Source organism: Mustela nigripes, chromosome 2, assembly GCF_022355385.1.
Source record: "Mustela nigripes isolate SB6536 chromosome 2, MUSNIG.SB6536, whole genome shotgun sequence".
NCBI classification, from domain to species: Eukaryota; Metazoa; Chordata; class Mammalia; order Carnivora; family Mustelidae; genus Mustela; species Mustela nigripes.
In genome coordinates, this window is record NC_081558.1 from 144,749,598 (window position 1) to 144,759,740 (window position 10,143).

General features: G+C 41.2%; 1 long non-coding RNA gene across 1 annotated transcript in view; it reads left to right on the forward strand.

Annotated features, from left to right (window-relative positions):
* Positions 1–9,526, forward strand: part of LOC132012147 (uncharacterized) — a 44,616-nt gene extending 35,090 nt beyond the window's left edge. The window contains exons 3-5 of the long non-coding RNA XR_009402537.1: positions 6,205–6,324; positions 8,297–8,445; positions 9,092–9,526. This is a non-coding gene — a long non-coding RNA (uncharacterized LOC132012147). The remainder of the gene's footprint in view (positions 1–6,204; positions 6,325–8,296; positions 8,446–9,091) is intronic.
* Positions 9,527–10,143: the final 617 nt, after the last annotated feature.

Sequence of the window (10,143 nt, forward strand, 5' to 3'; positions counted from 1 at the left end):
GGGTTAAGGCTGTAGGAATCAAGCATCAGCTCTTTTTCTAGGAAGGGAACTCCAGTGCAGTGTGATGGATAGATAGAGGATGAGCACTGGAGCAGGGAGACCCCTAGGAGCCCATAGGAATGAAGAGGACCTACACCAGGGTGGGACAATTGAGTTGGAACTGTAGAGTCATACATAGTCTAGGAGGAGAGCATCTTTTGGACCAGCACACAAATGAAATCCCCAAACAGGGTTGGCCTAGGGAAAGACCGGGCTTTTGGGACAGGATGAGATGGGGTACCTTCCTCCCAATCTCTGGATCAATCGTGTACAATGATAGGTATCAGAGGAGGAGGAAAACCAAAAGTTCTGTATCTGTAACTGTTCCAAAGAAGCGTGAAGACAGAGATAGGGTTCATCTGTTTCCACAGCTCAGAAGCCTAGGCATTCTCCACGGGGCATCAGGGAGTATGTGGCTGTTTTTCTCCTATAAAGTACAACACTATCATTAACACTATAGACTTCTGGCAAACGTGGTTTGGCCTAGCCCTAGAATGAAATGACTTTTTTTAATACAGGAAGGAAAATAAAAAGAGTTGAAAGGCAATACAGAGGGAGGGGTTGAGGCAGGCCAGAATGTGGGTTGGCTGGCATAGCGGTAGTTTCTCTTTGGCTTTTTTTTTTTTTTAATCTTTTCCTTCTTTTATTTATTTATTTATTTATTTATTTATTTGGCTTTTGTGAGGAGAAGGTAAATAGTCCTCTGAGAACCATATAAAGCTCTGCTTCCGGATTGCAGTGGCCAGGGAGCGTGGTCATCACCTTTGGCATTCTTCTCTAATTTTTTACCCTTGGTGCTTTTCCTTTTCCTTGCTTGGCTGGGAGAATTATGAGCTCCTTAGGAAAGAATGCTGTACTTTCTCTGTTGGCCCTGCTGTGGGGCAAACGTTCAAAAAATGTTAACTGTAAATATCTGTGGTAAGAGCGCCCTCCTCTGGTATACCCTATTTGTCTTCAGCTGCCATTTCCCTGACAATACTGCGTTTTAGGCTTAATTATCTTTTTCACAAAATTGGCAGAGGAAAAAAGCAAAAGGTGTTATTGGGGATAAATCAATTTCAACCAATGTTTCTAGAACTTTCTTCCACAGTCCTAATTCTTAATTGACCATGGTCTATGAATCATCTGACCCAATTCTTCTTTGGAATTTATACTTAGCCTTTTATTAATTTGGAAAAAAGGTTAAAATGGCAGCAAATCAAAGCATTGAAGAGGTGTTGATACAATTCATTTGATCGCTTTTCTGCCTCTGTTCCTTTTATTTACTGAGGGACAAGCATTCTCCAAGGACCTTCGGGATCCTAAATGAGTAAGATACCGTCCTTGCCTTTGCTGAGTTTGGTGGTGGGAAAGATGGATGAATAAACACAAAATTACAATATAATTTGGCCACCAGATGGCCAAAAACTGAGGTGTGAAGAATAAAGTGAGTGGTCACAGGGGGATATGAATTAATTTCTTTGATTATTCAAACCCAAAGGTGAAAAAAAAAAATGAATGAAAAAAAATGAACTTATTTCTCCTGACAATCACATTTCTCTGTGAACTAGACCTCAAAATTCTATAAACAAATCATGAGAGGCTTAATATATTTTCTTTTTCTTTTTTCTTTTTTTTTTTTTTTAAAGATTTATTTATTTATTTGACAGAGAGAGAGATCACAAGTAGGCAGAGAGGCAGGCAGAGAGAGAGGAAGGGAAGCAGGCTCCCTGCTGAGCAGAGAGCCCGATGCGGGACTCGATCCCAGGACCCTGAGATCATGACCTGAGCCGAAGGCAGCGGCTTAACCCACTGAGCCACCCAGGCGCCCCTATATTTTCTATGTTACTAATCTCACAAAGAGATTCTGGATCTGGAAGGAATATATCCATACATGCTCAGTCTTCTCTTAACTATTTCTTCTATGTTCAACAAAAAAATTTTCCTTTTATAATTTGAACATTTGGAGACACTCTACATCTCTAGCTTCAACAAATTACATATTGCTTTTAATTGCAGAATACCAGTGTACAATGAAAAAGGTTGCATGTGGGTTTTTATAGGAAGCATAGTTTCGATAGAAACTCTTTTCCTCCATATAAACGGTGAGTTATATTTACTGAGACCCTTCAAAATTCATTCTTTACAGAGGAGAGGCTTGCCCCCTTCCTGATCTTCTGTGACATTTATCTATTGGTTCTAACCCACGATCTTATATATATGGAGCTCTCAATGTTACCAAGGTCCCAATGACCTTTACCCTTTTCTTTTGTTTTATTTGGAAAATGTATTAATTTAGTTTTCTTAGTTTTTTCTATGCCCCAAATCTTCTGCACAAGAAAAGCTTTAATTAAAACTGGGAGAAAGAGTTGGATGATGGGTAGAAAGAAAGAGAATATATTGGTGAATTACATTAGTCCTCCATATCTATCTCTTGGCTATGAAAGCAAATGAAATGTAATAGTGATATGATGATAATGGTGACAGGAAAATCATTACGGTGATATGAAACATAATGGTGATATTTTGGGCTATACTTCTCACCAGGCATGGATGGAGTCATTTGTTATTTTATTTCTATTTATTTTGCTATTTAAAATATTTATTTGTAACCACTTCATATTCTTTTTTGTATTTGCATAACCTTGGTCATCTTTTTCATTTCTTTCTCAATATTGGCTGTAACTTTCAGTTGTGTACTAAAGAAAATGTTTCTATCCCTTAAAGGTGAACTGATGATCTTCCTTTCTCATAGGACAGTGAACTCTAGGACTCTTGTTTTGGGTCCCTTCGCTTCTGTCGCTCATCCGGCACTCTGCCCCAAAATATCTTCTAAACTCAAGAATCCCTAAGAGGCTCTTAGAGAAGTTGCCACAATGTCTTTAGGTGATACCTTGAGAAACACTGATTTCTGGCATCATCTTGGTGATTTAAAATAAAAACCTCAAGTGGCCTTGGAGGAATACAGAAGCTCTATGGACCTTTGAACCTGCTTGGTCCTCAGCCTGTCTCGCTGATCCACTATGGCTGGAGGCACAAGGGCTGGGCATATACATGCATGGTGGGCAACCGAGACTTTTAGTTCTGTTTACCTTTTTTTTTTTTGGTGGGTGCAGAGGTGCTAAGTCAAAAATAGAAGTGAAACACAATACTCAGAATGGCAGTGAGAAATAAACAGAGGTGAGGGAAGCAAGACAGAGGGACAGGGTGAAGGGCACTTGAGCTCCATTGGCTCTATCCCTCATGGGCTGTGTGTCCTGGAGTCAGCCATGATGTGCTCGGGGCCACATCTTCCCTACTCGAAAGTGATCAGTGCTCCTTATAGGAGGTTCAGAGAGGATGAGGAAGAAGACAGGGGTTGAAATACATGGGGCTTAGGATTCTCATCCCTGTTTCAATATGAGCAGTTCTGTTTTATTCTATTTTATGTATTTGGTTTTATCATAATATCTTATGTGAAGAAAGCAAAAGGTATTTTTTGAAGATTTTATTTATTTGAGAGAGAGAGAGTGAGCATGAGCAGGCATGAGCAGGGTGGAGGGGCCAAGGGAGAGGAAAAAGCAGACTCTATGCTGAGGGGGAGCCCTATGTGAGGCTCCATCCCAGGACCCTGAGATCATGACCTGAGCCCAAGGCAGCTACTGAACCGAAAGAACTGCCCAGGTGCCCCAAGAAAGCAAAAGATCTTCAATCCACCAAAAAGCCTGAGGCTGCCAAAGGCCACTACAGAAAGCTTAGGCATCAAGCCAGTCCAAAGGCAGCTAAACAGAGGGGTATCCTGGTGGCAGCCTTTAATTTCAGGACGAAGCCACACCTGTGCCTATACCGTCTTCCAGGGTTTTCAGTTATGTGAGTCAATAAATTCCACTCTGCTTTTGGTTTAAGCCATTTAGAGTTGAGTTTTTTGGGGCACCTGAGTGGCTCAGTGGGTTAAAGCCTCTGCCTTCTGCTCAGGTCATGATCCCAGGGTCCTGGGATCCAGCCCCGCATTGGACCCTCTGCTCAGCAGGGAGCCTGCTACCCCCACCCCCACTTTCTCTCTCTGCCTGCCTCTCTGCCTACTTGTGATCTCTGTCAAATAAGTAAATAAAATCCTAAAAAAAAAAAAAAAGAATTGAGTTTTTCTGTCACTTGCAACCAGAAGAATCTAATTGGATCAGACAGTGTTTAAAAGAGAGTCAACAAATGTTTATTGAAATGTCATAGAGTATGAAATCATAAATGCTCGAGATACAACTCAAAGAACTACTTCTGTCAGCAAAAACCTTAACTTTAATACACTGTCCTCTGTGTATGGAAACCAGTCTTGATTTACTATCAATAGGACATCTCCTTTGACTGTTTACTTAACTAGTGATAAAAAAAAAACTCTTACTCAGGAAGCAATTAAGTGGATAGTTTGGTCTCTCTAACATGTTTAGATCAACTGAACTCACGTGGAGGTAGATAAATCTACCAAATGTGAAACCAATAAAAGCAGGTAATTGCAAAATTACAAAGCACATTGAAGGAACAGGGCTAAAATCACTCTCCCACACTGCTTTGTGAGAGTATACATTGTACAACTTTTAAGGGTAATTTGACAATATTACCAAAAGCCTTAGAACTGTGGTCCCACTTAAATTTGGTGATCATCCTTGTGGAAATTTATCCTAAGGAACTAACTGTGGATATACACAAAATCTTAGATACAGAGAGATGTCCATTACTGCACTGATTACAAAAGCATGCACACACACACACACACACACACACACAGGCTTAAATGCATGGAGGAAATCATTCTAGTGTGGAGCAGTATGGGACTAGCTAGCTATGTATGGCTTATCTGCACAATGGAACCCCATTAATCTCATTTAAAATAACACAGGAATACTGTCACAAAGTACTCTTGCTGATATATTATTAGGTAAAATAGATTTTTAAACAGTATGTAGAGTATACTCCTATATTTGTAAAAAAAAATCTGTGTAGATATATAATGGATATTAATTTGGCCAAAGAAATTACATAGTCCTGTGTTCAGTAAAGTAAAAAAATGGCTCTGCTAGTGGCTGGATCATGATGTTGCCAAGTGGAAGTTAACAATGTTTAAAGAATATAAACAATACTGTACTAGGCCATTCTGACCATGTTTGGAACAAGATAAAGAAAAAGCCACTCTACAACCTAAAATATCTTTTCTAACACTGATGACTGCTACTTTCTTTTTAAACTCTCCCCCACTTGAGTTTTTTCCTTTTAAGGTGAAAATTAAGATAGTTATCACCAAATTTCCTTTCTTTTTGACAGAACCCAGTCCAGATTTGATCCCCGTTGCCCTAATGTCTCCTTAAACATATCCAGAAAGAGCCCAAATGCCCTAAAAAACCCTCTCAATTCCCTTTTTGGGGTCTCCAGCCAAAGGGCTTTAACCATGCTAAAGGAGATAAACTGGGCCCCACCCACTCACCAGAAGAGGCTGGAAATTCCATCTCAGCTGAGTTTTACATGGTATACAGCAAAGAGAGGGGCTACAACTGTTCAGGTCTCTGTGGGAGCCATCGAGGTGCTTATTGCCCTTTTTCTAAGATATCAGCTTCATTTCTTCCACCAAGCTGGGTACAAAGATCTTACATTGTAGGATAAGGCCAAAAATCTGGGGTTCAGTCCCCCTTCTGAGAAGCCAAGTCACTACTTGAAGGCTGTCTGGGGTGCAGTGGGACATAGGTCTTCCCCTTTTGAAGAACCCACTACCACTGGCCTCCTCCCTAATGAGCCTCCTGTCCCAGTTCAGACCTCCTCCACTCAGCACCAGCCTCCGTCCTGAAGGGGTAAGCCTTTGCCTTCTAGTGCCAGCTAGCTTCCATTTCCAGCTCTGCAACTGAAATGTATCAAGTGCTGGGTTCGAAATAAAGGAGGCCAAAAGAAGCACCCCTTGTTCTTTTCTAGTACTGAGTTCAGCACACATCAATCTGTGAATAATCCTGGCACACATTCTAGGAAAGGTTCGGAATATATATATCCTCAAGGGTCAAAAGTAAGTGTCTTATCTTTGCATTATGGACGTTTAAAAATGTTTATGTAGATTACCTTTTCCTTCTTTTTTTTTTTTTTCCATTTTATTTTATTTCTTTTCAGTGTTCCAAAATTCATTGTTTTACCTTTTCTTTCTAATTTTTCTTCTATGAACATCTGTTTTCACAGTAAAAAACCAAAAATACGTCATTTAACTAATGAAAGGGTAAAACAAGAAGGAAGAAAAGGGCCTGCTGCTGTGAAGGTACAAGAGTATCAGTCCAGCACAAGAACAAGACAGCCCTGGAGGTTGGTATTCCCCGGCATTCTGAAGTCAAGGCATCAACCTTTTGGCTCTGAATTGTACTTGTGGGAATACTTTAAGTAGCTTTTTAGTCCTCTGTTTATCAGCAAATACAAGGTAGCCCTATGGAGGTAGTAGAGGTTATTGGGAGTTCCCAACTGGGGAGAATGGCTTTTAGAGGGGAAATGTAATGATGGGTTCTACCCCTGGTTTTATATTAGAATGACTGATCCCTGGCCCCCACTTCCAGTGATTTGGTTGGTTATGGATTAAAGGGAAGAGAGGATGGGTAAAGAATGGAACCATACAAACTCCCCTACTCGTAACTGTCCTCAGGGCCCTCTTTGTAAGGAAAAGTGGGACCAGAGATTCTTTCCATCAGCGTTTTCTCAGGTAGGGTAGGTGTACCCCATTGGTACACAAACTATGCATATTGCTGCAGGAAAAAACATTTTAAAATAATTTTTAATGATGCATATTTATTATATTGTGCACTATACATCAAAGTCATGATTTTATGGTCATGTTAAAAGTTAAAAAAAGGAAAATCATTTATGCAAAAACGCAAGCTAATAGCTACAGACAGATTAGTCGTAGAGTAGGTGGTTCATGGATATGGCCAAAATCAAGATAGTGTGCATGTCTTTAGACTGGGAAATACTGACAAAAGTTGCTTTCCTAGATTTTTCTGAATGTTGTGAGCTTTGGGCAGTGGTTCAGAGCAGTGTATCCTAACATTGGACTGAAAATATGTGAGGCTGGCTGAGAGTTTTGGAAAAACTTCTACCGGAAGATTTTAGTTCAGGAGTTCTGGGATGGGGCCCAGGACTGTTTGTTTTCATGAAGGTTACCTGATGGTGCTGGGTGAAGCCACTTGGGAACCTTGAAGAAGGGAGCAATACATCTTTGGGCCTGGAAGAGCAGTAGTTCTTCAAGAGAACTGAAGTTATTTTAAGTATTTGCTGGTTGCAAAGCCTATTCACTACCATTGACTGTCATCAGCATGGCTTTGTAAACTTTTAATTTTTAAACTGTGCCTTTGGGTCTCAGCGTTGAGAGCGTGTGTGAAAATTAAAATACACACAAGTGAGCACACTATACCCCTGCCAAAAACACATTTTAATCTGATTTAACCAATTAAACAAACAGGAGTGAATTATGCCATTAGGCTCAACGGGGCTTCTAGAGCAAACCAACTGCGTGGTGCAGACCAGGCATGGGAGTCATAAAGTGTGTGCTTTAAGTGGAAAGGAGACCCTGGAGTGGGAGCTGTTCCATGGCAAATTGATGTTTACTCAGTGAGTTTCAGAGGAATCATTGTGAGGCGCCGGGGATGGAGGTGCTGGGTGGGAGCACTCTGGGATGGAAACCCTGCACAGGGGCCCGTGGGAGTCCCATGAGAAGGCGACCGAGAGGAGTGCAGAAGAGAAAGGTTAAAAACTGGAGAGCTGCAATCAGGCCAGGAGGGGATGAAGGACTAAGAGAAAGCAGAGAGCACTGGAAGGTCACAGAGATGTCACTGAAGGGCTGGTAAAGTCCTCCTCCGGAAAAGCTGCAAATAGTTGTGGAGCTCTGGGGAGAGGCAAACTATGATACCAGAAGCCATTTAGGAAGTAGAATGAATTCTTATATGAAATCATTAAATGCAAATACACCTCGGCGCCTAGGTGGCTCAGTCCGTTAAGTGTCTGACTCTTGAATGATTTTGGCTCAGGTTCTGATTAGGGTTGTTAGATCAAACCTCACATCAGCTCTGTGCTCAGTGGGGTGTCTGTTTGGGATTCTCTTTCTCCCTCGGCCCCATCTCCCTGCTTACATGCACGTGATCTCTAAATTAAAAAAAAAAAGAACTTAAAGAGCAAATACACATCTATGTCATTACAGCAAGTGAATATCTTGGATATCTTGTAGCAGTCTTTAGTACAATGGCTCTGTTTTATGGTTCAACTGGTGTTAAGTCATGTGTTCTGATTTTAGGGTGAGAAAAAATGAGATAGAAGCCCAAGATGACATCCAGATGGCCCTGCTCCAGTTTTAGTTGGGAAGTATGAATTGCAGAAGCTCCTGGATTGCGTGCGAGAGTGGATTCCTGGACCCCAAGCCAAGGGCCAATTGCCAGAGGCCAGGTCACTCAGCAGGGTTTCCAGACGGTTTTTTCGTTTTTTTTTTTGTTTTTTTTTTTTTTTTTACCTTGCTCAAATGTGCCTTGTCTAATTTATTTTTTTTTTTTTTTTTTTTTTTTTTTTTACTGTCGCCTTTATCAGTTTCTTCATTCATACTTTTAAAACTAGTTCAAGGCTTTTAGTCCCCTTTTGCCATATTTCTTACAGAGCCTGATGTTACAGGATTTGGGGTGCAATTTTCAAAGACATTGGCGTTAGGACCCCTTGGAGATATTGTGGAATAACTTTATAAACTAAATTAATTCAACTCTTCCGGATGGGGTAGGGTGGGGAAGAGATAGAAAACAGAGCTTAGCAAAGTTTTTCCACTAGGTGTCACTCTTGACCCAATTAAACCCGCTGGCGGTGTTTCTAAATAGGAGTGTATCTGTAAAACATTTATTTCCTTGGTTACGTAAATATGAATAACAAAATGTCCCCACCTGTGTGTTCTGAAGTCCTTCCCTGATGATCATAAAAGACAACCACACATCTGCTCTCTGGAGGATTAATTCCTATCACTGCCACTTCTGTTGTAATACCTCTTTGGCGTGGTGCAGGCTGGCCGCGAGAGTCGGAAACTCAGTTCACCGATTGTTTTATGTCACAGGACCCAGCCCCTTCGGGGACCACACTGGAATCTCCTCTGATTAGAGCTACTGCCACATTTCCCGCTTGCTGCTCCCAGAAGTGCTGTCTGCGGCTCTCCCCACCAGAGGCACCTTCACCGCCGCACCTGTCCTCCACCTCTCCACGCGCTCCTGCCAGCCGCTTCCACCTTCCTGGGTGAGCTGGACTCCGGAAGGGCAAAGAGAAGTTCAGCGACTCTCAACCCCGGGAGGTCGGCTCTTCACCGCGCCCACACTGGGGCAGTGCTGCCAAAATCGCTGTGGTAATACTGAATTTCGGAATACAGAATTATTTCGATTGGCTATGAGTATTGGCCAAATTTGATTCATTTCTCATTTGCACTGCCTTCAGAGATAGAAATGGACGTACAATTTAGAGTTTACATAGAAGCAACGATCTGATTCAGAGAAGACTGTCTGGGGTTCTAATAAAAATATATTTTATTCTTATTAAAAATTTTTATTCTTCAAAATATAAGATCACCTTCAGAGAAGAAATGATGCACTAGTAACTAATATTTATATAACACTTTCTGGTTCAGGAAGTTGTCTCAAATCCATCACCTGGTGGTAGTTTCTGCATAACCTTGGGAAACAGGTATTATTACTACTGTGTATCTGATTGGGCCTACAGTTGTGACGTCCTATGCTTGTCAAACTGGAATTTTAATCTAGACCAACTGATGCCAAAAGCTATGAAGTACCTACCTTATACCATGTTCTTAACCAAGGTGTATATCAAAATGTCCTGGTGATTTCAATGTACTCCCAGACCCATGCTGGACATTCTTTCAGAATTCCCCGATATTGGGTTCATTCACTAACAAAACACAAAGTAGGCATATAATATTACATCAGGTAAAGAGGATATTTTGGGAAGAAAAACAAAGCTCACTGGGGAAGTAGAAAGTAACAGGGGTATTAATTTAGGAAGAGTCAATTGGGGAAGGCCAAATTTTCTGAGGTGGGGACATCTGAACTCAGGTCTGAATGAAGTGGGGCAGTGAAGTTTACAGATGTAGGTGAGAAGGAT